The sequence below is a fragment of the Arachis hypogaea genome, chromosome 18 (assembly GCF_003086295.3).
Source record: "Arachis hypogaea cultivar Tifrunner chromosome 18, arahy.Tifrunner.gnm2.J5K5, whole genome shotgun sequence".
NCBI lineage: Eukaryota > Viridiplantae > Streptophyta > Magnoliopsida > Fabales > Fabaceae > Arachis > Arachis hypogaea.
In genome coordinates this window covers 116,629,642-116,653,075 of record NC_092053.1, presented here as the reverse complement: position 1 = coordinate 116,653,075, position 23,434 = coordinate 116,629,642, and the positions used below count along the sequence as shown (strand labels likewise).

The window sequence follows — 23,434 nt, the reverse complement described above, 5'->3', positions numbered from 1 at the left end:
CATATATAAGCAAGTAGGGCAAAGATAGTATGATGATTCATGAATCACACCAATTCAAATATCAAAATGAAGTTCAAATAGACTTGCAAGAAGAAAGCTCATGAAAGTCGGAAACAAGGAATTGAGCATCGAACCCTCACCGGAAGTGAATCCTCTCTAGTCGCTCTAGTGTATAGGGTTGATTACTCAATTCTCTTCTAATCATGCTTTCCATGATTTGTTTTTCATCTAACAATCAACAATTATTCAATGCATGCATACATTTATCATGATGACTTATTCAGAGGTTGTAATGGGGCTAGGGTCAAGATAGGGATGCATATGGTCAAGTGAGCTTGAAATTTGAACCTTTGATTAACCTAATTTCTCACCAAACACATATAACATACAACCTATACAATTCTAATACAATACCTAGCTATCCATGATTCCCACTTTTTTTCCACATACTCATGCATTCTCTTTAATTCACATTCCATGTGCATTGTTATTATTACTTTACTTTGGGGTATTTTTGTCCCCTTTTTATTGCATTTTTTTTCTTTTATTTTTTTCGTTTCTTTTTCTACATTTTTTTTCACAGTTTTTTTTTTTTTTTGCAATAAAGTACATACAAGAGTATCAATGCATATGGTTTAAACATAATTAATACATGAGTATGTACCCAATTTCCAGTATTTTCAATAAAATACAAAGCACACTTTTACCTCAACCAATGTTCCCAAGTTCCCTATTCCCAAATGATACACACCTTCACTAGCCTAAGCTAATCAAAGATCCAAATTAAGGGGCATTTATTATTTTTCACTTAGAGGTAGTGATGTGCTAAAAATTAAGAACAAAAGGGATTAAATAGGCTCAAAATTGGCTAACAATGGTTGATGAAAGGTATGTTATTTGGGTAAGTGAGCTAAATAAAATGATGGCCTCAATCATATAAATGCATGTATACACAAAATAATGGACATGTAGAATCAAACAAATCAAAGATTACAATCATAAAAAGAGAACAATGCACACAAGAATAAAAATAAGTGGTTATAAGATGTAACCACACAATTGGGCTCAAAACTCACATGCTTGTGTTCTTGGCTCAAAAACCATGTTCCAAAATAAATTCTTCAAGAAAGTTCAACAAATTTTTTTTTTTCAAATTGGTAGGGTGTCCTAAGATAATTTTTCTTGGAAAAGAAATCATCACCTTAACCAAGTAGTCCTAACATAAAAAGAAGTGGTAAAAATACGTACAAATTCTAACTAACATACAACCTATCATGCAATGCAACAACTAACTAACAAAGAAAATCAAGAATTGGCGTTGAAAAAGGAAATTGTTACCCACGGAGATCGGTCGGACGACCTCCCCACACTTGAAGATTTCACCGTTCTCAGTGCATGCAAAGAAGAGTAGGGTGGACGGGTTGCTACAATTGATGAGTTTCTTCAAAGGATTATGCGGTTGGACTTGTTTGTTGCCCTATTTAGAAGCTTTTCCTTTTCCTTTTTTGGTGGCCAACCTAAAAGGAAAGAAAAAGAAAGAAAATTAAGCCTACATCAAAGATATCAAAGCAATAGAGCATAGGCGGGGGCTAATGCCAAATAAGAGTAAGGTTCTCACTACATGTTAGCTACGCATGTAAGTGAGAGAGCAATGTAGGCAAAGGGCATCTCAACTAATACTTGATGCGAGAGTAAAGTCAAAGCATAGGTACATGACATGAAGAGCATGTTGCATCAAGCTTAATCAACAATTGACACAAACAAGATTAGTGATAAGCATGAGAGCATTTGGTTCCATCATAACTCAATGATGATGAGGTACAAAAGCAAAGAATAATGAATTAGGAAGGACTAAAGCACTAATCTTGTGTGTGGAGCAAATATGACCATTAATGCTAAACAAGTCACGAAGCACCAAAATAATGCAAGAAATTCTCAACAATTGAGTAAGAAAATTCAACACCATTATTAGAATAAGAGACTTAGAAAAGAAAGTAAGAACAAGCTATAAGAACGAAATTAAAATGCAATGAATAAATTATGCATATGCAATAAACAAAAGAAAGTGAAAAATAAGAAAAATAAAATTGATAAAAATAGAATTTTGAAAGGAGAGGAAGAAAGTAAGAAAGGAAGATGAGAGAAGAAGAAAGGTATAAAGAAAGAAGAAGGAGAGAAGAAAGAAAGAAGAAGAAAGGGGAAGAATCAGGGCGCGTTAGCGACGCGTAAGCGTCGCTCACGCGTGCGCGTGGATGGAAGGATGGACAAGCAACGCGTAAGTGTCCCCCACGCGTATGCGTGGGTCTATTTTGTGTGAAACGCACAATTTCAGCACCAGTTTCACGCAACTCTCGGGTTTTTGTATCGGGAGTCCCAATATGGCATACGTCGCGTACTTGTCGGCCACGCTTACGCGTTGCTCGCCATTTTTTTTAAAAAGAAACAGGGCACTCTCCTAATTTACAAACATTCTAAAACAATCAAAATTCAAATTTAACAACAAATATTTTTTTAGATTTTGAAATATTTTTCACACACAAAACACACAAAACTTACACTTCAAGCAAATACAATTTATCAACAACTATTCTAATCATGACATGAATTTAACAAACAATCTATCAATAAAAGCAAAATATATAAGAGTATAGAAAATAAGAAAAAACTACCTACAATGGCAACTCAATTCATTCATTGATTATATATACAAGGGAATGGAAAGAGTTTACCATGGTGGGGTGTCTCCCACCTAGCACTTTTAGTTTAAGTCCTTAAGTTGGACATTTGGGAGGCTCCTTGTCAAGGTGGCTTATGCTTGTACTCATCCTTGAACCTCCAAGAATGCTTGCTCCTCAATTGGTTGTCAGAATTTCCAACCATTTTCACCAAGCTTGGGTGAGGTTCTTCCCAAGATATGAGCTCCCAAAATTGGTCTTCATGTTGTGATCCGGGATCCCATATCTTATTTTCACACCCATCTTCTAATTGATCATTATTGTTCTATCCGGGTGGTAATTGATCCGAATTCTCAAGTAGACACCAAATTCTCCTCCTAAACCCACACAAATTAGCATTCCTCCAACCATGGAACCTATGCCTTGAGGATTCAACCTTTATGAGCCTAACATTGTTTTTTCAACCACTACATAATTCTCTCCTACTCTTAACTCCACAAAGAGCTCTAAGTTGACCATCATTTTCAATCAAACTATATTCAAGTGAGAAAGTAAAGCTTAGGGATAAGAATTTTATCCACTTGAATGTTGTGTAGGATGGTGATTTAGGAAGGGATATCTCCAATGGTTTTGCAAGTGTCATTCCCTTATGCTCTTCCTTGATTATCTCCCTCTCTTGATAACTTTCCTCAACTTCTCCTTTCTTGTCAACTTCTTCCAACTCTTCATCATCATTAACTAAATCAAATTTTGGAGGTTGTGTGAAGTCCACTTCAACATCAACTTCACATCCATTGGAAGAATCTTCAACAAGGTCACCAATGTCACTTGGTGTAGAGTTGTCTTCAATGACGGAGCTTGCTTCTTGCTCAACTTCTTCCACTTGGTAGCTTCCTTCCAATTCAATCTCTTCTTCATTGCTTACCAAGGGTATGGGAAGTGAGGTATCTTCTTCCTTAATCTCCATGTCAAGCCCAATGGGGGAGGATTCAATTGTACATAAGAATTCATCAACAATTGAATCCATCTCTTGATCAACCTCTTCAAAGTTTTCCACCATGATATGCCTTGGAGGTTGTACACCTTCCTCAACATCAATATCAAACTTCTTGAAAGAGGGCTCTCTAATGCTACATTCCCATAGACTTCTAACATCTCCTAGGTTTTCAACCACTCCTTCCTTTTCAATCATCTCTACCCTCTCCTCTTGTTGCACTCCTTGCTTCAACTCCTCTTCTTCACCTTGAAGCTCCAAGCTCACCTCCTCATTATGCTCCTTGATTGCTTCTCTACATTCAACAATGGGAGTGCCTTGATTGCGCGAGCTTAGGTAGGATGAATACATGTTGCTAACGCCTTCCGCCACGATAGCAATCTTGGCTTCTATCTCCTTGAACCCTTCTTCATGCTTCATACATTTAGCTAGAAGCTCTTGTTGCTCTCGCCTTAGGGGTTGGAGAAACTCACCATTTGAATGTGATGGTGGAAGGGAGGGTTCATTGTTTGGGAGAAAGGGTTCATAATTAGAAGGTGGTTCATCTTGGTATGGATATGGAGATGGTTGGAGGTGGTTCTTGGGAGTAGTTGTGTTAGAATTGTGGGGGTTCCATGTATGGTTCATATGGCTCATAAGGTGGTTGGTATGATGGATAGGGATTAGGGTCATATGGAGGTGTTTGGCGATAAGGGGCTTGTGAGTATGGTGGTTCAAAATTATGTTGAGGAGGTGGTTCATAGACATATGGTGGTGGTTGTTGACAATCACAATAAGGGTCACCACATCCATTAGATTGATATGCATTAGAATTGGAATTATACCCATAAGAAACCGGAGGTTGTGGTTGCCAAGAAGGTTGATCAATCCCTTGAGACTCCTTCCATCTTTGATTATTCCATCCTTGATGCATGTCGTCATTATAGTTCCCATTTCCTACACATAATTTGAGCCAAACTTATAGCCAAGAGGGTGAGAATTCATGGTGATAAAAGAAAACAAAAATAAATACTAATAAGAACTAATAAAAACGAACTCCTAAAGCAAGCAACAACTAACAAAGAAGTATATTAACATATATACAATAGCCAATAACATAGCACCATTGCAATTCCCCGGCAATGGCGCCATTTTGATAATGATGAATTTACTGTGTTGGTCTAGAATTTCTCTTAATAGAAATAAGAACTTCGTTGTAAGCATAGCTCCAAACCAACAAATAATTCTCACATAAAAAATTTGGTTGTCACAAGTAAAAACTCCAATAAAAATTAACCGAAGTATTTAAACCTCAGGTCATCTCACAAGAAATTGCAATGAAGTGTTTAATTATTGGCTATGAAGATGCAAGGGGGTTTGATTTTATAATTGGCAAGAAAATAAATGACAAGAAAGTAAATTATAAGAACTAATAAAATAAAGGAAAAGAACTCTTGGCTAAAACATGGGAATTGAGATCACCATCCTTGTCTACAAATCATGTATTGACAATTAGGAGGAACCAAGCTCATAAGTCCACTTCTATGCTTGAAGTATGTCAAATGGCTTGATCAACATCAATCTATAAGTCCTAACCTAGCTACTAATTGACTTAGTAGTAGGCTAGAGTCAGTGGTTATCAAATTGACCACTAAGGATTCTCAAATCACCAATTCATTGAAACCCAATGACTCAAGGTCACTCAATTCCCTTAGTCTATCCCAAGAGTCAAGAAAACTATCCAAAAACTATAAAAAGCATTTCATCAAATACCTAGAGTGTAATAAAAGTAAACATCACAAAATGCAAGAATTAACGAAACCCATAACTAACACAAGCAAGAAATCAACAATAACAAGTGAAGTAAACATCAAAAGACAGAAATATAAGATTGCATGAGAAGAAATTGAGATCCAACAATTGTTCATAAACATAAAAGAGAGCAAAACAAGAAATTAACAAGAGAAACTAAGAAGATTAAGACAATAGAACACTAAAATATAAAGAGAAATTGAAATCAAAACAAGAATTGAAAGATAATTTTGAGAGAGATTAACCTAACTTTACCCTTATTTCTATCCTAAATCTAGAGAGAGGAGAGGCTCTCTCTAGAATTCTACCCTAAAATATGATAAAAACTAAACTATGACTACTTGGTTCATCTCCCTTCAATCCTTGGGTTCAATAGCATCAGAAATGAGTTGGATTGGGCCCAAAATGCTTCAGAAATCGCTGGCCACGAGTTGCCTTTAGTGAGTCACGTGCAGCTTCCCATGCATACGTGTGATGCATGCGTATGTGTCCTTAAACACCAGGAAACTATAACAAATTTTATATCATTTTGAAGCCCCAGATGTTAGATTTTCAACGCAACTAGAACCGCCTCATTTGGACCTCTGTAGCTCAAGTTATGATCGATTAAGTACAAATAGGTCAGGATTGACAGCTTAGCGATTCCTTCATTTCTTCATGAGTTCTCCCACTTTACATATTTTTCTCTTCATTTCTTCCATTCAATACTTGCCTTATGTACCTAAAATCACTCAACAAACACATCAAGGCATCAAATAGAATTAAAGTGAATTAAAATCACCAATTTAAGGGCCTAAAAAGCATGGTTTTACACTTAAGCACAAATTAAGGGAGAATTACAAAACCATGCTATTTCATTGAATAAATGTGAGAAAAATTGATAAAATCCCCTAAATTAAGCACAAGATAAACCACAAAATTGGGGTTTATCAGGCGGCTGCACAGGCTCTTGTGCATACTCTCTAGTTTGCTTCATCCTCTTCTTAGTGATGGGCTTGTCCTCCCCAATGGAGATATCTCCTTCTATGATAATTCCAGCTGAATTGCATAGATGACAGATGAGGTGTAGGAATATCAACTTTGCATTGGTGGAAGGCTTCTCAGATATCTTGTACAATTCTTGAGGAATCACCTCATGTACTTCCACCTCACTTCCAATCATGATGCAATGGATCATGATGGCTCTGTCAATGGTCACTTCTGACCGATTTCTGGTAGGGATGATAGAGCGTTGGATGAATTTCAACCATTCTCTAGCTATGGGCTTGAGGTCAAGCCTTCTTAGTTGAATGGGCTTGCCTTGGAAATCCCTTTTCCACTATGCTCCTTCCACACAGATGTATGAGAGTACTTGATCCGGTCTCTGATCAAAGTTGACTCTCCTAGTGTAAGGATGTAGGTCTCCTTGCATCAGAGGCAAGTTGAATGCCAACCTCATACTTTTCGGGCTGAACTCTAAGATTCTCTCACGGACCATGGTGCTCCAATTCTTTGGATTTGGGTTTATACTAGTGTCATGGTTTTTAGTAACCCATGCATTAGCATAGAACTCTTGCACCATTAAAATCCCAACATCTTGAATGGAATTGGTTAGGACTTCCCAACCTCTTCTCTGGATCTCTCTTTGGATTTTCGAATTCTCTCCCACTACTTCATAGAAGTGGTCTTGGTGGGCTTTGGTGATGAATCTCTCCTTCTTCCAAGATTCGGAGGTGGCGACTACTACCTTCCCTTTCCTCTTTCTAGAGAATTCTCCAACCTTGGGTGCTATAAGTGGTAATGGAAATCAAAAAGCAACGCTTTTCCCACACCAAACTTAAAAGCTTTGCTCGTCCTCGAGCAAAAATAAAGAAAAGAGAAGAATGGAGTAGAAGAAGAAGAAAATAGAAGGAGATGGAGATATATATATATATATATATATATATATATATATATATATATATATATATATATATAGAGAGAGAGAGAGAGAGAGAGAGAGAGAGGGTTTGGCCGAATGGGGCTTTAGGGTGTATGAGAGGTGTGTGTATGAAGGGTGATGAAGAGGGGTATTTATAGGTGGGGGTAGGGTTGCGTTTGGCCATGAGTGGGTAATTGGGCGAGAAATTTGATTTTGAAGGGGGTGGGGATTGGTGGGAGTTATGATGGTTTTGGAAAAGTAATATGGATGTGATTGGGCTAGGGTTTATAGGGAAGTGTGTATGGAAAAGTGTGAAAGAGAGAGGAAAAAAGTGTGGTAGGTAAAGATGCTGTGGGACCCACTAGTCCTGAGAGGCATGAAAATTCAGGTTCCCTACCTTCTGTACTGGCGTTTGAACGCCCAGGGTCTGCTCCCTGGCTGGCATTCAACGCCAACTATGCTGCCCATTGTGGGCGTTTGAACGCCCATGGTCTGCTCCCTGGCTGGCGTCAACTTCAACAACACTCCATTCAGAGTATTCTGTTTTCACTGCTTAACATTTCTGTCTCTGTTCTAACTGCTGCACATGATCATGAACCTAAAAATAACTTGAAGAAAAACAAAATGAAAGAAAATAATAATAATTAATTAAGGTTGGGTTGCCTCCCAACAAATGCTTCTTTAACGTCATTAGCTTGACAATTAGCTCCTTATGGAGGTGAGTAGGGGCTCAGAATTTTGTCCCTTACAATGAACTTTCTTCCTGTCTTCTCATGAATGAGCTCCACATGCTCTAGAGATAGGATACGACTTACTGTATATGGTATGACTGGTTTCTTGATGAAGACAACTCTCATGCCAGGTGAGAGGCCTTTAGTGGGGACTTTCTTGTCCCTCCATCCTTTAGGTACTTTCTTCTGAGTGACTTTGTTTTCAGTGCTTGTTAATGGCTGCCCCACACCAAACTTAGTATTGATGTTTGGGGACTCAATAAAGCTCTGCACTGAAAGAGATGGTTGTAACACTAGGTGTTGCACCATTGTCTCTTTCTTTTCAGAGGGAGAATTGGAATTGGCAATCTTGAATAAGATGTAGTCCTCTCCTAGTTGGAAAACCATTTCTCCCTTTGCCACATTAATCATGGCATTTGCAGTAGCTAGGAAAGGTCTTCCGAGGATGATAGAATCATCCTCATCCTCTCCTATGTCCAAGGCTATGAAGTTTGCAAGGATGTAGTGGTCTTTAACCTTCACCAGGATATCCTCTACTAAGCCATATGGCTTCTTCATTGTCTTGTCTGTCATCTCTAGTGAGATGTTTGTAGCTTGTACCTCAAATATTCCCATCTTTTCCATTACAGAGAGTGGCATAATGTTTATACTTGACCCAAGGTCACATAGAGCCTTTTCAAAGGTCATGGTGCCTATGGTGCAAGGAATCAGGAAGCATCCAGAATTTGGGAGCTTCTGAGGTAGCTTCAGCTGACCCAAAGCATTTAGTTCTTTGGAAAGCAGTGGAGGTTCTTCTTCCAAAGGCTTTGTACCAAATAGCTTGGCATTCAGCTTTATGAGAGCTCCTAGGTACCGAACAACTTGCTCTTCCCTAGTGTCTTCATCCTCATCAGAGGATGAGTGTCCATCAGAACTCATGTATTACAGAAGTGCATGCAAAGGAACCTCTATGGTCTCTATATGAGCCTTGGCTTCCTTTGGTTCTTGGATAGGAATGTCTTGAGTGGGTATTAAGCACTCAGGGGGTGTGCTTTTACTGGCGTTTAACGCCAGCTCTGATAGCTCTTTGGGCTTTAAACGCCCATGCTGTGCACCCTTATTGGCGTTAGATGCCAGTTCCCTTACCATTGTGGGCGTTGAATGCCCAGCAGGGGTGTCCTGGCTGGCATTCAATGCCAGCTTCCCTGTCTGGTTGGGCGTTAAACGCCCAGTGAGGGGTTCTTCACTGGCGTTCAGCGCTAGCTTGGCTGCTTGTTTGGGCGTTGAACGCCCAGCCAGTGTTCCCTGACTGGCGTTCAACGCCAGCTCTGTTGCTAGGATGGGCGTTGAACGCCCAGTGAGAGGTTCCTCACTGGCGTTCAGCGCCAGAATTGCTGCCAAGTTGGACGTTGAACGCCTAGTGATATCTTCTTCATTAGCATTCAATTCCTTCCCAGTCTCTCCAGATTCAGCCTCATTCTTAATGGTGATGGCCTTGCACTCTTCTCTGGGTTTACTTCAGTGTTACCAGGAAGAGTGTCAGGAGGATTCTCAGGGATCCTCTTCCTCAGTTGACCAACTTGTACCTCCAAATTTCTAATGGGAGACCTTGTTTCAGTTATGAAACTATGAGTGGTCTGGTGCACGAAATTGTGATCATCAATGGCGCCATCAACATGGTACGCTCAATTGTAATCTCAACTTTTTATCACAACTTCACACAACTAACCAGCAAGTGCACTGGGTTGTCCAAGTAATAAACCTTACGCGAGTAAGGGTCGATCCCACGGAGATTGTTGGTATGAAGCAAGCTATGGTCATCTTGTAAATCTCAGTCAGGCGGATATAGAATGGTTATGGAGTTTTCGAATATTAATAATAAAATAGGGATAGAAATACTTATGTAAATCCTTGGTGAGAATTTTAGATAAATGCATGGAGATGCTTTCGTCCCTCTAAACCTCTGCTTTCCTGCTGTCTTCATCCAATCAGTCTTACTCCTTTCTATGGCTGGCTTTATGTAAGGACATCACCGTTGTCAACGGCTACTTTTTATCCTCTCTGGAAAATGGTCCGATGCGCTGTCATTGCATGGCTAATCGTCTGGAGGCATCACCCTTGTCAATGGCTGCATCCCATCCTCTTGTGAAAATGGTCCAAATGCTCTGTCATAGCACGGCTAATCATCTGAGGTTCTCGGTCATACTGGAATAGGATTCACCCTCCTTTTGCGTCTGTCACTACACCCAGCACTCGCGAGTTTGAAGCTCGTCACAGTCATTCAATCCCAGAGTCCTACTCGGAATACCACAGACAAGGTTTAGACTTTCCGGACTCTTATGAATACCGCCATCAATCTAGCTTACACCACGAAGATTCTGATTAAGAAATCCAAGAGATACTCATTCAATCTAAAGTAGAACGGAAGTGGTTGTCAGGCACGCGTTCATAGGGAATGATGATGATTGTCACGTTCATCACATTCAGGTTGAAGTGCGAATGAATATCTTAGAAGCAGAATAAGTTGAATTGAATAGAAAAATAGTAGTACTTTGCATTAATCTTTGAGGAACAGCAGAGCTCCACACCTTAATCTATGGAGTGCAGAAACTCTACCGTATGAAAATACATAAGTGAATAGAGGGTAGGCATGGCCAAGTGGCCAGCCCCCAAACGTGATCAATAGATCAAAATATAATCCAAAGATGTCTAATACAATAGTAAAAAGTCCTATTTATAATAAACTAGATACTAGGGTTTACAGAAGTAAGTAAGTAATTGATGCATAAATCCACTTCCGGGGCCCACTTGGTGTGTGCTTGGGCTGAGCTTGAATGTTACACGTGTAGAGGCTCTTTCTGGAGTTGAACGCCAGGTTGTAACGTATTTCTGGCGTTCAACTCTGGTTTGTGACTTGTTTCTGGCGTTTAACTCCAGACAGCAGCGTAGAACTGGCGTTCAACGCCCTTTTACGTCATTTAAACTCGTTCAAAGTATGGACTATTATACATTGCTGGAAAGCCCTGGATGTCTACTTTCCAACGCAATTGAAAGCGCGCCATTTTGAGTTTTGTAGCTCCAGAAAATTTACTTTGAGTGCAGGGAGGTCAGAATCCAACAGCATCAGCAGTCCTTCTTCAACCTCGGAATCTGATTTTTGCTCAAGTCCCTCAATTTCAGCCAGAAAATACCTGAAATCACAGAAAAACACACAAACTCATAGTAAAGTCCAGAAATGTGAATTTAACACAAAAACTAATAAAAACATCCCTAAAAGTAACTCGATTCTACTAAAAACATACTAAAAATAATGCCAAAAAGCGTATAAATTATCCGCTCATCACAACACCAAACTTAAATTGTTGCTTGTCCCCAAGCAACTGAAAATCAAATAGGATAAAAAGAAGAGAATATACTATAAATTCCAAACTATCAATGAAACATAGCTCCAATCAGATGAGCGGGACTTGTAGCTTTTTGCCTCTTGAATAGTTTTGGCATCTCACTTTATCCATTGAAGTTCAGAATGATTGGCTTCTATAGGAACTCAGAGTTTAGATAGTGTTATTGATTCTCCTAGTTCAGTATGATGATTCTTGAACACAACTATTTTATGAGTCTTGGCCGTGGCCCTAAGCACTTTGTTTTCCAGTATTACCACCGGATACATAAATGTCACAGACACATAATTGGGTGAACCTTTTCAGATTGTGACTCAGCTTTGCTAAAGTCCCCAATTAGAGGTGTCCAGGATTCTTAAGCACACTCTTTTTTTTTGCTTTGGACCTTGACTTTAACCGCTCAGTCTTAAGTTTTCACTTGACACCTTCACACCACAAGCACATGGTTAGGGACAGCTTGGTTTAGCCGCTTAGACCAGGATTTTATTCCTTTAGGCCCTCCTATCCACTGATGCTCAAAGCCTTGGGATCCTTTTTATTTGCCCTTGCCTTTTGGTTTTAAGGGTTATTGGCTTTTTGCTCTTGCCTCTTGGTTTTAAGAGCTTTTGGCTTTTTCTACTTGCTTTTTCTTTTTCTTTCTATTTTTTTTCGCCTATTTTTTTTTTCTGCAAGCTTTGTTCTTTGCTGCTTTTTCTTGCTTCAAGAATCATTTTCATGATTTTTCAGATTATCAAATAACATGTCTCCTTATCATCATTCTTTCAAGAGCCAACATATTTAACATTCTTAAACAACAACTTTAAAAGACATATGCACTGTTCAAGCATTCATTCAGAAAACAAGAAGCATTGTCACCACATCAATATAATTAAACTAAGTTCAAAGATAAATTCGAAACTCATGTACTTCTTGTTCTTTTGAATTAAAACAGTTTTCATTTAAGAGAGGTGATGGATTCATATTCACTACTTTAAGGCATAGTTACTAAATACTAATGATCATGTAATAAGACACAAACTTAGATAAGCACTTATCATAGAAAACGAAAAACAGAGAATATAAGAACAAGGAATGAGTCCACCTTAGTGATGGTGGCGTTTCCTTCTTGAGGAACCAATGATGTCCTTGAGCTCTTCTATGTCTCTTCCTTGTTTTTGTTGCTCCTCCCTCATTGCTTTTTGATCTTCTCTAATTTCATGAAGGATGATGGAGTGCTCTTGATGTTCCACCCTTAGTTGTCCCATGTTGGAACTTAATTCTCCTAGGGAGGTGTTGATTTGCTTCCAATAGTTTTGTGGAGGAAAATGCATTTGAGGCATCTCCGGGATCTCATGGTGATGAGCTTCCTGCGCCTCTTGAGCTCCATGAATGGGCTCTCTTGCTTGCTCCATTCTTTTCTTAGTGATGGGCTTCTCTTCCTCAATGGGAATGTCTCCTTCTATGAAAGCTCCAGCTGAGTAACATAGATGGCAAATAAGATGAGGAAAAGCTAGCCTTGCCATGGGGGAGGACTTTTCGGCCATTTTGTAGAGTTCAAGAGAGATGACTTCATGAACTTCTACTTCCTCTCCAATCATGATGCTATGAATCATGATGGCCCGATCCACAGTAACTTCAGATCGGTTGCTAGTGGGGATGATGGAGCGTTGGATGAACTCCAACCATCCTCTAGCCACAGGCTTGAGGTCCAGTCTTCTTAGTTGAACCGGCTTGCCTTTGGAGTCAATCTTCCATTGAGCTCCTTCCACACATATGTCCATGAGGACTTGGTCCAACCTTTGATTAAAGTTGACCCTTCTAGTGTAGGAGCGTGCATCTCCTTGCATCATAGGCAAGTTAAACGCCAACCTCACATTTTCCGAGCTAAAATCTAAGTATTTCCCCTGAACCATGGTGAGATAATTCTTTGGGTCCGGGTTCTTACTTTGATCATGGTTCCTAGTGATCCATGCATTGGCATAGAACTCTTGAACCATTAGGATGCCGACTTGTTGGATGGGTTTTGTTAGAACTTCCCAACCTCTTCTTTGGATTTCATGTCAGATCTCTGGATACTCATTCTTCTTGAGCTTGAAAGGGACCTCAGGGATCACCTTCTTCTTGGCCACAACATCATAGAAGTGGTCTTGATGAGCTTTGGAGATGAATCTTTCCATCTCCCATGACTCGGAGGTGGAAGCTTTTGTCTTCCCTTTTCCTTTTCTAGAGGATTCTCCGATCTTAGGTGCCATCAATGGTAATGGAAAAACAAAAAGCTTATGCTTTTACCACACCAAACTTAGAATTTTGCTCGCCCTTGAGCAAGAGAAGAAAGAAGAGATGAAGAAGAAGAAGAAATGGAGGAGAGGGAGAGAGATGTGTTTCGGCCAAGAAGGGGAAGAGAGGGTTGTGTTGTGTGAAAATGAGGAGGAATGGAGGGCTATATATAGGGAAGGGAGGGGGGGTAAGGTTTCGGCCATATAGGGTGGGTTTAGGTGGGAAATTGATTTTGAATTTTGAAGGTAGGTGGTGTTTATGAGGTAGGTTTATGGGGAAGAGTGGATGGATGTGAGTGGTGAAGTGGTGATAGGGAAGAGAGATTGAGGTGATTGGTGAAGAGTTTTGGGGAAGAGTGTTTATGGGATTGTGTGAAAGAAGGGTGAGAAGAAGTAAGTGGAGGTAGGTGGGGATCCTGTGGGGTCCACAGATCTTGAGGTGATCCTGTGGGGTCCACAGATCCTGAGGTGTTCAAGGATTTACAACCTTGCACCCAATTAGGCATGAAAAATGCCCTTGCACACAACTCTGGGCGCTCAGCGCCAGATTGGTGCTTGTTCTGGGCGTTGAACGCCCATTTGTTGCCCATTTCTGGCGTTGAACGCCAGAACCATGCTTGTTTTGGGCGTTCAGCGCCAGCTCTTCTCCAGGGTGCAATTCTGGCGTTCAAACGCCCAGATGCTGCCCATTTTGGGCATTCAGCGCCAGAACCATGCTCTGTTCTGGCGTTGAACGCCAGCCAGATGCATCTTACTGGCGTTTAAATGCCAGTAAGGTCTTCCTCCAGGGTGTGATTTTTCTTCTGCTGTTTTTTATTCCATTTTCATTTTTTTATTTATTTTGTGACTCCACATGATCATGAACCTAATAAAACATGAAAAACAATAAAAATAGAAATTAGATAAAAATTGGGTTGCCTCCCAACAAGTGTTTCTTTAATGTCAATAGCTTGACAGTGGGCTCTCATGGAGCCTCACAGATGTTCAGAGCATTGTTGAGACTCTCCAACACCAAACTTAGAGTTTGGATATGGGAGTTCAACACCAAACTTAGAGTTTGGTTGTGGCCTCCCAACACCAAACTTAGAGTTTGACTGTGGGGGCTCTGGTTGACTCTGCAATGAGAGAAGCTTACTATGCTTCCTCTCCATGGGTACAGAAAGAGATCCTTGAGTTTTAAACACAAGGTTGTCCTCATTTAATTGAAGGATCAATTCTCCTCTGTCCACATCAATCACAGCTCTTGCTGTGGCTAGGAAGGGTCTTCCAAGGATGATGAATTCATCCTCATCCTTCCCAGTGTCTAGGACTATGAAATCAGCAGGGATGTAAAGGCCTTCAACCTTTACTAACACGTCCTCTACTTGTCCATAAGCCTGTTTTCTTGAATTGTCTGCCATCTCTAATGAGATTTTAGTGGCTTGCACCCCATAGATTCCCAGTTTCTCTATTACAGAGAGGGGCATGAGGTTTATCCCTGAACCAAGGTCACACAGAGCCTTTTCAAAGATCATGTTGCCTATGGTACAAGGTATTACGAACTTTCCAGGATCCTGTTTCTTCTGAGACAATGTCAGTTAATCCAGATCACTTAGTTCATTGGTGAACAAGGGAGGTTCATCTTCCCAAGTCTCAATACCAAATAATTTGGCATTCAGCTTCATGATTGCACCAAGAAACTTGGCAGCTTGCTCTTCAGTAACATCCTCGTTCTCTTCAGAAGATGAATACTCATCAGAGCTCATGAATGGCATAAGGAGGTTTAATGGAATCTCTATGGTCTCTAGATGAGTCTCAGATTCCTTTGGTTCCTCAAAGGGAAGCTCCTTATTGATCACTAGACATCCCAGGAGGTCTTCCTCCTTGGGATTCACGTCCTCTCCTTCCTTCACAGGTTCGGCCATGGTGATTAATTCAATGGCCTTGCACTCTCCTTTTGGATTTTCTTCTGTATTGCTTGGGAGAGTACTAGGAGGGATTTCAGTGATCCTTTTACTCAGCTGGCCCACTTGTGCCTCCAAATTTCTAATGGATGACCTTGTTTCATTCATGAAACTCACAGTGGCCTTAGATAGATCAGAGACTAAGTTTGCTAAATTAGAGGTATTTTGTTCAGAGTTCTCTGTCTGTTGCTGAATGGATGATGGAAAAGGTTTACTATTGTTAAATCTATTTCTTCCACCATTATTAAAGCCTTGTTGAGGCTTTTGATCCTTCCATGAGAAATTTGGATGATTTTTCCATGATGGGTTATAGGTGTTTCCATAAGGTTCACCCACATAATTTACCTCTGCTATTGCAGGATTTTCAGGATCATAAGCTTCTTCTTCAGAAGATGCCTCTTGAGTACTGTTGGATGCAGCTTGCATTCCATTCAGACTCTGAGAAATCATATTGACTTACTGAGTCAATATTTTATTCTGAGCCAGTATGGTATTCAGAGTATCAATTTCAAGAACTCTCTTCTTCATAGGCGTCCCATTACTCACATGATTCCTCTCAGAAGTGCACATGAACTGGTTATTAGCAACCATGTCAATGAGTTCTTGAGCTTCTGCAGGCGTTTTCTTTAGGTGAATGGATCCACCTGCAGAAGTATCCAATGACATCTTAGCCAATTCAGATAGACCATCATAGAATATATCCAGGATGGTCCATTCTGAAAGCATGTCAGAAGGACACTTTTTGGTCAGTTGCTTGTATCTTTCCCAAGCTTCATAGAGGGATTCACCTTCTTTCTGTCTGAAGGTTTGAACATCCACTCTAAGCTTGCTCAGCTTTTGAGGAGGAAAGAACTTGGCTAAGAAAGCCGTGGCCAGCTTATCCCAAGAGTTCAGGCTATCTCTGGGTTGAGAGTCCAACCACACTCTAGCTCTGTCTCTCACAGCAAAAGGGAAAAGCATGAGCCTGTAGACTTCAGGATCTACTCCATTAGTCTTAACAGTATCACATATCTGCAAGAATTCAGTTAAGAACTGAAAAGGATCTTCAGATGGAAGTCCATGAAACTTGCAGTTCTGGTGCATCAGAGAAACTAATTGAGGTTTTAGCTCAAAGTTGTTTGCTCCAATGGCAGAAATGGAAATGCTTCTTCCATGTAAATTGGAATTAGGTGCAGTAAAGTTACCAAGCATTCTCCTTGCATTATTATTGTTGGGTTCGGCTGCCATCTCCTCTTCCTGTTCGAAATTTTCAATAAGGTTGTCTCTGGATTGTTGTAATTTAGCTTCTCTTAGTTTTCTCTTCAGAGTCCTTTCAGGTTCTGGATCAGCTTCAACAAGAATGCCTTTTTCCTTGTTCCTGCTCATAAGAAAGAGAAGAGAACAAGAAAAGAAGAGGAATCCTCTATGTCACAGTAAAGAGGTTCCTTATTATTAGTAGAAGAAGAAAAGGAATAGGGGTGAAGAAGAATGAAGAATCCAAATACAAGGGTAAGGATAGGAGCAGTGATGTGAGATGAAGAGAAGTGTTAGTAGATGAATAAATAATTAGAAGGAGATGAGGGAGAAGGATTTTCGAAAAAGGTTAGTAATTTTTCGAAAATCAAAATCAAAAATTAAAATAATTAGTCAATAAAAAAGAAATTTTGAAAAAGAGGGAAGATATTTTCGAAAATTAGAGAGAGAGAGTTAGTTAGGTAGTTTTGAAAAAGATAAGAAACAAACAAAAAGTTAGTTAGTTAGTTGAAACAAATTTTGAAAAGATAAGGAGTTAGAAAGTTAGAAAAGATATTTTGAAATTAGTTTTGAAAAAGGTTTGATTTTTAAAATCACAATTAATGACTTGATTCATAAGAAATCATGAGATATGATTCTAGAACTTAAAGTTTGAATCTTTCTTAACAAGCAAATAACAAACTTGAAATTTTTGAATCAAAACATTAATTGATGATGTTATTTTCAAAAATTAGGAGACAAAGATAAGAAAAAGATTTTTGAAAAATATTTTTATAATTTTCGAAAATAACTAAGAAAAATGAAAAAGACTTGATTTTTTGAAAAAGATTTTGAAAAAGATAAGATTTTTAAAATTGAAAATTTGATTTGACTCATAAAAACAACTAGATTTTAAAAATTTTTGAAAAAGTCAAATCTAATTTTCGAAATTTTAAGAGAGAGAAAAAAAGGAAAGATATTTTTTTTTTGAATTTTTATGATGAGAGAGAAAAACACTAAAAATGCTCAATGCATGGAATTTTTAGATTAAAACAATGAATGCATGCAAGAATGCTATGAATGTCAAGATGAACACCAAGAACTTATTTTTGAAAAATTTTTAATGCAAATAAAACATGCAAGACACCAAACTTAGAAATCTTTAATGCTTAGGCACTAAGAATTCAAGAATGCATATGAAAAACATCATACAACACAAAACAATATAATATGAAGATCAATCAAGAAGGTTTTATCAAGAACAACTTGAAGATCATGATGAATGCAATGCATGAATGCAATTTTCGAAAAATGCAAGATGAGTATGCAATTGACACCAAACTTAAAATCTGACTCAAGACTCAAACAAGAAACACAAAATATTTTTGATTTTTATGATTTTATGATTTTTTTGGATTTTTCAAAAATTATTTGAAAAATAAAAATAAGGATTCCAAAATTTTTAATATGAATTCCAGGATCTTACAATCTTAGTCTAAAGTTCCAATCTGAGGGTTAGACATGGCTTAATAACCAGTCAAGATTTAGCATGAATATGTGAGTAATTCATTCAATTTTAAGCCAAAACCTCTGTCCAAAAGAATTTAGACATGGTTTTATAGCTAGCATGCTTCAACATGCTTCATGAAACTCTAGAATTCATTCTTAAAAATTCTGAAGAAAATTATATTTTTGAAACCATTTTTATTTTAAAAATTTTTTTCGAAAACAAAGGAGAAATTTTTGAAAGATTTTTGAAAATTTTTTGAAAATAAAACAAAAAGAAAATTACCTAATCTGAGCAACAAGATGAACCGTCAGTTGTCCAAACTCGAACAATCCCCGGCAACGGCGCCAAAAACTTGGTGCACGAAATTGTGATCATCAATGGCGCCATCAACATGGTACGCTCAATTGTAATCTCAACTTTTTATCACAACTTCGCACAACTAACCAGCAAGTGCACTGGGTCGTCCAAGTAATAAACCTTACGCGAGTAAGGGTCGATCCCACGGAGATTGTTGGTATGAAGCAAGCTATGGTCATCTTGTAAATCTCAGTCAGGCGAATATAGAATGGTTATGGAGTTTTCGAATATTAATAATAAAATAGGGATAGAAATACTTATGTAAATCCTTGGTGAGAATTTCAGATAAATGCATGGAGATGCTTTCGTCCCTCTAAACCTCTACTTTCCTGCTGTCTTCATCCAATCAGTCTTACTCCTTTCTATGGCTAGCTTTATGTAAGGACATCACCGTTGTCAATGGCTAGAAAATGGTCCGATGCGCTGTCACTGCATGGCTAATCGTCTGGAAGCATCACCCTTGTCAATGGCTGCATCCCATCCTCTTGTGAAAATGGTCCAAATGCTCTGTCACAGCACGGCTAATCATCTGAGGTTCTCGATCATACTGGAATAGGATTCACCCTCCTTTTGCGTCTGTCACTACGCCCAGCACTCGTGAGTTTGAAGCTCGTCACAGTCATTCAATCCCAGAGTCCTACTCGGAATACCACAGACAAGGTTTAGACTTTCCGGACTCTCATGAATGCCGCCATCAATCTAGCTTACACCACGAAGATTCTGATTAAGAAATCCAAGAGATACTCATTCAATCTAAAGTAGAACGGAAGTGGTTGTCAGGCACGCGTTCATAGGGAATGATGATGATTGTCACGTTCATCACATTCAGGTTGAAGTGCGAATGAATATCTTAGAAGCGGAATAAGTTGAATTGAATAGAAAAATAGTAGTACTTTGCATTAATCTTTGAGGAACAGCAGAGCTCCACACCTTAATCTATGGAGTGCAAAAACTCTACCGTATGAAAATACATAAGTGAATAGAGGGTAGGCATGGCCGAGTGGCCAGCCCCCAAACGTGATCAATAGATCAAAATATAATCCAAAGATGTCTAATACAATAGTAAAAAGTCCTATTTATAATAAACTAGCTACTAGGGTTTACAGAAGTAGGTAATTGATGCATAAATCCACTTTCGGGGCCCACTTGGTGTGTGCTTGGGCTGAGCTTGAATGTTACACGTGCAGAGGCTCTTTCTGGAGTTGAACACCAGGTTGTAACGTATTTCTGGCGTTCAACTCTGGTTTGTGACTTGTTTCTGGCGTTTAACTCCAGACAGCAGCGTAGAACTGGCGTTCAACGCCCTTTTACGTCATCTAAACTCATTCAAAGTATGGACTATTATACATTTCTGGAAAGCCCTGGATGTCTAATTTCCAACGCAATTGGAAGCGCGCCATTTTGAATTCTGTAGCTCCAGAAAATCCACTTTGAGTGCAGGGAGGTCAGAATCCAACAGCATCAGCAGTCCTTCTTCAACCTTGGAATCTGATTTTTGCTCAAGTCCCTCAATTTCAGCCAGAAAATACCTGAAATTATAGAAAAACACAAAAACTCATAGTAAAATCCAGAAATGTGAATTTAACATAAAAACTAATAAAAATATCCCTAAAAGTAACTCGATTCTACTAAAAACATACTAAAAACAATGCCAAAAAGCGTATAAATTATCCGCTCATCATGGTCTTAGAGAGGTTGGAGACTATAGTGACTATGTCAGAAAGGCTCCGCTTAGGAGTCTCCATGTTCTCTTGAGAAGATGGGAATAGTGGTCTGTTGTTGAACCTGTTCTGGGTTCTTCCACCTTGATTATTATTGAAACCTTGCTAAGGTTTCTCTTGATCCTTCCTTGAAAGGTTAGGATGATTCCTCCATGAAGGGTTGAAGGTGTTTCCATAGGATTCTCCCATGTAATTCACCTCCTCTATGGTGGGTTGATCAGGATCATAGGCTTCTACTTCAGAAGAAGCTTCATGAGTACTGCCAGTTGTAGTTTGCATTTCAGTCAAATGCTGAGAGATCATATTGACCTGTTGGGTCAAGATCTTATTCTGGTGGATATTGTTGTTTTGCCAACCCTTAGGCATCTTCCTTTTGAAGCCTTCCTCCTTGGTGGATGGTGTACTTCCAACACCAAACTTACGTTTGGTCTTAGGAGGGATTGAGTTGGTTTCGATTAAGGGGGGAAGCTTGAATGCTGAATTTTTAATGCAAGTGCCTCCCTTGAGAGCCTTCTTTTCAGAATTGCTGCTTTTTAGATAGGCCACATAGGGGTTTTTTTTCTCCAATACCTCTACAAAAGAGATATTGAGTTGCAGCTTCTTGGGGGCTGCTAAGAGATGAGTCAGTTGCTCATCTTCAAGCTTTCTCTGCATGCCAATGAGAAGAGGCGCTTGAGTCTCTTTCGCCTCTGTAAGAGCGTGCTCAATGGCATTCTCATGATCCTCCTGGTTCTTGGTTGCCTTCAGTCTCTCAATAGCAGGCTCCTAAGGTTCGGCCTCCTTGGTGAAGACTACTGTCTCACCTTCGTTTAAGGTCTCCTTCTCAGAGAGCATTAGGCTTTCTGTGAAGGCCCTACAGGCATGCACCTCCTCAAATAACTCAGTGGGAGAAGTATTAACTAGCTTAGGTGTCCACTGGTCGTAGGTGTGAGGGTCTCCTTGAGGGTGGTCACCACCCATAGCACTAGGAGCACTATAACTCTCAGCAGGGGGTGCGGTTACTGTCTCCCTGTCTAGAACTTCTGTCCTGACTGGGGGTCTGAACACCTATTGCTAACTTAGATAATCTCTGCGAAGGAGAGAACCTGATCAGGAATTTGTTAACAACCTTATCCCAGTTGTTCACATTTCCCTTGGGTACATCATACCACTAATGTTTTGCTCGATCTCTCAGAGCAAATGGGAACAATTTGAGCTTGTGGAATTCAGGGTCCACTCCATTGGTGTCTGTAGTGTCACAGAACTGTAGGAAGTCAGAGATGAATTTACTGGAGTCTTCCTGTGGGTATCCATGAAATTGAAACTTCTGCAACACTAGGGCAATCAGTTGTGGTTGATCTCAAAGTTGTTAACTCCAGTGGCAGGTATAGAGATACTTCTGCCATAGAAGTCATAAGAGTAGTAACCAAGAACCTTTCTTGCCTCTCCTTCATGTTCGGCCTTGTCTTCAGTCTCTTGTTCAAAATTTTCTAAAAGGTTTCTTCCGGAGTGTTGTGCTTTAATTTTTTGTAAGAAGCTCCTCCTTAAAGTCCTTTCAGGTTCAGGATCACGATTAAAGAGAGGCTCTTTATTTCTATTCCTAGTCATAAACAAGAAAAGAAGAACAGAAAGGAAGCTTCTATGTCTGATTTGATTATAGAGAGCTCCCAGCGAGATGTGAAGAAAGAAGGGGAAGATAGAAAAGTGAAGATGGAAGAAGAGAGAGGAGAAAAGTTCGAATAAATAGAAGTAAATAGGAGAAAAATTAGAAATAAGAATTAAAATATTTTTGTTTTTGTTTTATTTATTTATTAATTTCAAAAATTAAAGTTAATAAATTAAAAAGAATTGAAAATTAGTTAATAAATTTCGAGAATAGAAGAGAGAGAAGAAGAAAAGAATTTTCGAAAATTAGGAGAGAGAAGTAGTTAGGAAGTTTTGAAAAAGAAGAAAGAGAAATCAAGTAACTAATTAAGAAAGATTTGAAAACAAGATAAGATATAAGATTAGAAAAGATTTGAATTTAAAATTTGAAATTAGAAAAGATAAGAAATTAAAAAGATTTGATTTTAAAATTTGAGATTAGAAAAGATTTGAAAAAGATTTAAAAGAAAGATAAGATTTGAAATTTGATTTTGAAAAAGATTTGATTTTAAAATTTAAAATTTGAATTTGGAATTTGAATTTTGAAAATTGAATTTTGAATTTGAAGTTTGAAATTTGGATTTTAAATTTTGAATTTTGAAATAAGATAAGATTTTGAAAAAGATGAGACTTTTTGAAAAGATTTGATATCGAAAAGATTTGAATTTTGAAATTTAAAACTAAGATAAGATAAGATAAAAATTTTGAAATTAAAATATGAATTTTTAATTAAAATTTTTGAAAATAATTTAAAATAAAAATAGAAAATATATTTTTTTATTTTTTGAATTTAATGAAGAAAGAGAAAAACAACAAAAAGACACCAAACTTAAAATTTTTAGATCTAAAACACTTACTATGCGAAAATTGCAAAGAAAAACACTAAGAGACACCAAACTTAAAAATTTTAAGATCAAAACAAAAAGAAAAAATAAGAACACTTTGAAGATTAAGAAGAAGACCAAGAACAAAACTAAAAAAATTCAAAGAACACAAGAACATGCGAAAGATACCAAAGTTAAAATTTTTGAAAACAAACACACAATTTTCGAAAATTTAAAGAAAAACACAAGAAGACACCAAACTTAAAGATTGACACAAGATATAAACAAATTTCAGAAAATTTTTAGAAAGAAAGACTCAAAATTTTCGAAAAACTCAACTAGAACAAAGACAAAAGACGCAAACCAAGAACAAAGATTAAACAAAGAAAGAAAAAATTTTTGAAAAACTTTTTGATTTTTTCGAAAATATAGAAGAAGAAAATTAAAAAAAAAGCTAACAAAATTAAAGATAATACCTGATCTAAGGAACAAGACAATCCGTCAGTTGTCCAAATAAT

At 38.4% G+C, this 23,434-nt stretch overlaps 1 non-coding gene across 1 annotated transcript; it reads left to right on the top strand.

Annotated features, from left to right (window-relative positions):
* The first annotated feature begins 16,389 nt into the window (after positions 1–16,389).
* LOC112774199 (small nucleolar RNA R71) lies at positions 16,390–16,497 on the top strand. The gene has a single exon (XR_003188698.1). It is a non-coding gene; the product is annotated as a small nucleolar RNA R71 (small nucleolar RNA).
* The last annotated feature ends 6,937 nt before the right edge of the window (positions 16,498–23,434 follow it).